General features: G+C 41.5%; 1 protein-coding gene across 4 annotated transcripts in view; it reads left to right on the forward strand.

Annotated features, from left to right (window-relative positions):
• WBP4 (WW domain binding protein 4) overlaps window positions 1–6,156 on the forward strand; it is a 44,904-nt gene extending 38,748 nt beyond the window's left edge. For all 4 annotated transcript variants that reach the window (XM_059724147.1, XM_059724073.1, XM_019500505.2 and 1 more), the window contains 2 exons: window positions 1,002–1,165; window positions 4,647–6,156. The gene's annotated coding sequence lies outside the window, so the exon portion shown is untranslated. The remainder of the gene's footprint in view (window positions 1–1,001; window positions 1,166–4,646) is intronic.
• Window positions 6,157–6,173: the final 17 nt, after the last annotated feature.

The raw sequence follows: 6,173 nt of genomic DNA on the forward strand, positions 1-6,173 counted from the left end.
CCCTGGGGCCCTGAGCCCGGGTGAGGCTGCCTGATACTGAGTGCCCTTCGTGGCTTCCACACCTCCCTTGTAGCCATAATCTGGTCCTGCAGTTAGCCTAATTAGAACATAAACACAAACACAATGGCTATATAACAAATTTCTTCCCACACTTGGTCATTACTTTCCTGTAAGCTATAAGCTGCCCTCAGCTCCTTCCTTGCAGCTTTCTGGCATAGCTTGTGTGCCAGTCAGTCCATCTCCTGCAGCCATCTTGCTCAGAAATTCCTCTCCCTGCAACCTGCCGGGCCACACTGAGCACCTGGTTTTAGGCACTAGCCTTATGTTAGCCAGAGCCCCACGTCTTCCTGTCAAGTGTCTCTCCAGCCACTCACGGAGGGTTCCACTTTGACCTGATAGCCAGCCTGCTCTCCTTCGCTGCAGCTTAGCCCACCTGCTTGCAGCTTCTACTTCTGGGCTGCCTACATGTCTGCCCCTTAGCTGCTTACCATGGGGCAGCTAGCTCCTGGATAGTCACTCCCCACAATTAGCTTCTGTCCCTGTTGCTTCTGGCCTGCTTGCTTCGTAGCAGCTAGCTTTTGCCCAGCTGCCAGCCCCACACAGCATGCTTAGCCTGCTGCAACATCCCCTTAAAACAGTGGTGCCCAATCTTTTTGCCCCACAGAGGGCAAAAGGGGGCATGGCCTGGCCTGCCCTAGTTCTGCAGGAGGGAAGGAGGTGTGGCCCAGCCTGGCCCTGCAGGGAGAGGAGGGAAGGGGGTGTGGGCCAGCCCTGACCACACAGGTTGCGGGGAGAGGGAGCATGGCCTGGTCCCAAATGCATCTTGCAGAGGGGTGGGATTTGGAAGCAGAGGACAGCGGTATTGTCACTGCTCTCCTGCTGCCAAATTTCCTGACCCTACGTTGTGCTAGGAAATGTGCCTATAACAAAAAGGTGATCTATTGTTTTGCTGTTGTAATACATATTTGCCATAAATAAATGTGAGTTTGTTTGATTACCAGGATGCTGTGATTAACCTGAAATCAGTCAGAGAACTGGGCAAGCAACTGGGTTTTGAATGGACGATTGTTGCTAATGAGTTAGGATTCAGCAGAGCAGAAATAAGCCAGTTTCACTTAGCTACCATACAAAAGAAGATACAAGCACAGAAAATGCTGGAATGCTGGTAAGTTGCTTGAAGTGAGAAAAAAGTGCAGTTCCCCAATAAATTAGTTTCATTTGTTGTTTTACACTCCCAGGGAAGACGGCTCTGACCTATATGGCTGTGTTTAAGAGGATTCTTATCTTCCAACCCATTTAATGTTTACCTGGTATTTGTTGCAGCCTTCCCAGTATCTCACTGTATAGAAAACCATTCTTCAAGCAAACTCAGTCACTGGGTCCCATATACTACCAAGCTAGGAACTGGGTAGGAACTGTTTCTAGCTCTGTGATATCAAGACATCCTCCCAAGCTGAGATTTCTTGTGTGACATCCTTTGGCATGTGGGACATTGCCACCCTAGACCCCCAAACCAGTGACAGAGATTTCCCAGCTTTTCCTCAAATCACTTGCATGTGCTAGGCTATGGTTGCTTTGGGCTGCTAGTCTCACCCTTTTAGCACAACATGACAGGAAAGAAAGAAACTTGGCCCCAGCAAAAGAAATTCTTAACCACACACATTTTACTCTGAAAATCACTTGAATCCTGAGACATGCCTCACCTCTAGTCTGCTGTCACCTGCTGCAAAGCTGAAGTTTTCAGGCTGAGCAATGTGTTATAAACAAGCAGTTGGTTGGTCTAAGGACATCGGCGGACAAGGTTCTTTGGATAGATGTTATATTAGTTGGTCTAATACATTAATAAAATTATTAGATAAATTATAATACATTATTAACAAAGTATTTGGTCTAATAAAAGATATTACATCTACACAAAGAACCTTGTCAGGCTGAGCAGTATCATTCTTGCCCTCTCCTTCAAGTCTTCTTTACATGTAACAATGATCAGCCCTTACCCACAGGAAGCTGCTCCTATGTTGTTGTGTTCTCCAGTCATGCACTCCACTGGGAACTCGCCCTTCTTACAAGCCACTTTGGGAAAGAAGGGGGTGGGGAATAATCAAAATCAGTAGCCTTAGACTGAAGCTTTTGTGGATTCTTAGTGATACCCTTCTTGAGTAAGACAGTTGTCCTGAATGAATTCCAGTAGGCTGCCTTCGGTGGGGTCTAGATATACGCAACAAATAAAAAGTGGAGTTCAAAATGTGAAACAGACATACCCCACTCTGTCACCATATTCATTAAAGTTTAAGCCAGTATTTTAGTAGCAAAATGTCAAACATGCAAGAAGATGAGATGGATGTGTTTTCTAAGAGCAGATAAGATCATAATGAATTGTGTATAGCATGAGCAACTTCCTCTCTTTAAATCATGTACTTATTATTCTCTTCTCTACATTTCCCTAGCACCCTCAATGTGCATATAGGTGTTCAATAGCAGGTAACATGCGCCTAAAGTAACAGGGAATCCAAAAGAGATTAAAAATATAAATGTGCACAACACAGTATCTTGAGGCTTTTTATTCTTAAACGCCTGTGGATGACGTAGTTATCGGTCAAGCTAGAGTGATTTTGGGTGTAGATAGGTGTTCAATTCAAGCACTGCAAAATTCTGGGAGGGAAAGGGAAAGTGAAGTATTATGGGATACTGGGGCTATCCCAGTATCAAGGGAAGTGAACATATAGCTGTTCATGCTGGAATAAAGGGAAGACAGATCTTCCTAGTGGGAAGTGCTTTTTTTTCACAGAGCTAGTTCTCTCCTGTGAAATACTCCTTCAACATCTGTATGCAAGTAGGCTATATATTGCCTGTTCATATCCCTAGTTAGAGCTTGTCAAAGATTGGCCTGATCCATCTTATCAACCAGCTGCACAATGTAACTTGGTGGATCTTACATAGAGATGGTCAAATAAATGAGATTTACTCACTGGAATAACCCTTTTTGTAAATGGCATTTTCCTGAATCCCTCTGTAATGTTGAATGCTCGGCTTCACTTCATATATTGCATTAATTCACTTGCAGCGAGCTAGCTCATATCTGGTTCTTGCATGAGTGACAAAGCAGGGTGGGGGGATCATTTAGCCACAGTTGCAGTTCTTGGGATCTTGGGCATGAGAAGAGAGGGCATGTGACTGTCCTGCTGAGAGAGAGTGCTCACAGCTGGCTGCAAACCCAGCACGGCCTTTTCTGCTGGTACGTAAGAACAGTGACCCGTCAGAGCTTTCAGATATGCAGAAAAAAGAACTGGAGGAAAAAGAAAGAGGCAGAGAAGGAGAAGAGACGAATAGGAAATAAAGTAGATGAGGAAAAGGATAAACGTGAACAGATGTTTAATACGTGACCAACTTTATTTTGGTGTACTTGGAACCCGAAAGGCACCAGCAGGATAAACAATTCAAAAACTAGCACCAGAGGCCCCAGAAACAGGTTTTTAGGTCTCACAGTTCCAAGGAAAGTTGGATTGTTGTCTAAAGCAAGAACTGTATGAATTGCCAGGAGTTAAAAATGGGAAGATTAGCTAGTAAAGGTTACCTTTGTCATGCCAAAGCACTAGGCCCAGATTAAAATCTATCTGGCAAGCAGGCAATTGGATGATGTGCCCAGTGGTCTACTGCTCCTTCAAAGCTATCTGCTGGCTGCCAAGTGGCAGAGAAGCTTTATTTTGCTCTGTAGAAGGGATGATTTTGAGTGCAGAAGCACACGAAGTCCTGCCCACAAAACTTGCCACAGTGTGCAGCAGAGTCCACTTAATCCCGTTTGTGCCACAGACTAACAGACAGAGCTGCCAAACAAGGAAGAAGAAGTTGCTTAATTGCTTCAGCCTGAACACTTCTTTTCCATGTACTCAGCCTTAGGTGTTTACAGGTTGAGCCCACAGGAAGAAGTCCCATACAGGCTCAATTTCAGGCAGTGCCTTTGATACTGAAATTACCATGATTTGACAAATGGTTTGTGCCATTTGCACGATCTCAGTAGCTGTTCACAGTACCCACAGGCATCGTAAGTGGCTAGTATTACTGTATACATTAAACCAAAGGGCTTTATTTCATTCTACTCTGTTTCCACGGTATGTTTTCATGGTAGCTATATTTCCTTTCTTTGGTATTAAAGTTTGTCATTAATATCATCAGGTCTTCATTAGGTTCAAGTTATCCGAGGACTATATTTTGGTTATTTTGATTTTTAACAGTGATGAACATCCAGCAATGTCTGCAGGGGTCTGTACTTGGTAGTACAGGAAGTCAAACCTGGGTTTGTTTACTTAAGTATGAACTGAAGAGCTGAAGTGCAGAGTATCCTACTTTGAAAAAGGTGCCTAGGGATACTAGGACTACAAGTGGTGCAGCCCCACCAGAGAGGAATTTTCCTAGTATAAATACATCCCAAAAAGTTAACCCATGCGCCTTCACAGTCCTCTGTAGCAGAGTAGAAGTCAGAAAGAAGTCAGGGTCTGAAAGAGTGAAAATACATGCTTTTTTTAAAAATGGCATACCAGTTGGTATACTTCTTCAAGTACCACTTGGGATGATTCAGTTCAAAATCTGGCAGTATAATCAATCATTGGTTAAACATGGCGTTGTAATGCTTGATGTTACAAATGCAGGTATGAACGATCCTGGGATAAAATTAACAAAACCAAGATCCTTCAGGATGCCCTGGAACGAGCTGGAAGAAAAGACCTGGCTGATAAACTTCGGTGCCTACACTGGGGCCATCAAAAATTAAGTAGAAGAGTGGAGCTCCCTTCTGCTTTCCCCTTTCTCATCACTGTGCACAAAACCATCAACAACAAAGAAGGGCTTAAGAAAATTAATGAACTTAGTCACAAGTATCCCTAAGGTCCATCTGTCAAAACACTCTTTCATTTACACAACTAGAAGTGAGGCTTATTTTCACCCTTTTACAGAACTTTTAATATTTGAGCACTTGATCAGCATTAATTAATTAATCCTGGATCCCAAATGTAGTTATGTTGAAGTGCCCACTTATAAGAGATCCTTTTAGGTGGTTCAAGCTGTGTAATTGTGAAATAATTTTATCAGCATATTATTGATTTTGAAGCCTCATGCACACAAGCTAAAAGAGCACAATGATTTAGCACACAAACTAGAGACCAATTAGTTATTATGAACTTGTCAGTTATTTACTTATTAGCTAATGAACTGTGTATTTGATATTTATTTTTCTTCTCAGGATATACTTTTCCCTATAGACTTAAAGAGTACAGAATATTCAAAATTCATTATTTGAGTTATGTGATGAATTACCTAAATTGCATGGTGTTACTTGTTTTCTCTGACTGATGTGGAAATTTATGTAGTTGGGTTACCCAACCCAAACCTAATTTAGTTTTCTCATGAAATGTGTCTTGTGTGATTAAATATTGGCTACAGGCACATTCTGCTAATATTCTTTTCTTATGAAAAGGAAGGAAAGGTGCCAATCTCGAAAGAATTAAAAAATGATTCTAAATTAAAAAAACAGAACTGAGTGAATTCTTTTTCCACCATTGGCCCATCTTGACAGGCCCTATAGAAAATTATAGCATAAATGTTCTATTTTTTTTAAATATACTTGGAAGCATTTAGACTCAAACTTGTTACTTATATGTATTTACTAACACATTTTCCCACATACAGCATGCACTTTCCCCCAGAAAACAGCTGCTGAATATTGCAATGCAAATTATATGTGGGAAATAGAACAGTTTCTGCTGGTTATTGGCAAAAGTGAAAGTAAAATCTGCACACAACTCATGGAGCAAAACGATAAACAGGCTCTGCTCTCTAGCTGCTGCTACAAAAAAGATCATTTTTGAAAGGCAGAATGAAGAAAAAAGAGGTGCATACTACCTTACAGGGCACGTATGCAAAAAATATGGTACATATGTTTGCACATACACAAATCAATTGGATGTACAAATTGAAGATTACGTTCGTATGGGAAGTCTAAATGTGTGAGAAAACAGCACGGTGTTTCTACGCAACAATTTTCTTTGTTAAAATATGTTGGCATTTTCTTGATCTATCATAAAGTGTTCATGTTGCTGGATATAAAATGTAATTTAATAATAAATCATAACTGTTATACTGTGAAATAAAAGTTAAATTGTCCAGTTTGAGTCTAGGGA

This window comes from Alligator mississippiensis, chromosome 1, assembly GCF_030867095.1.
Source record: "Alligator mississippiensis isolate rAllMis1 chromosome 1, rAllMis1, whole genome shotgun sequence".
Lineage (NCBI taxonomy): Eukaryota > Metazoa > Chordata > Crocodylia > Alligatoridae > Alligator > Alligator mississippiensis.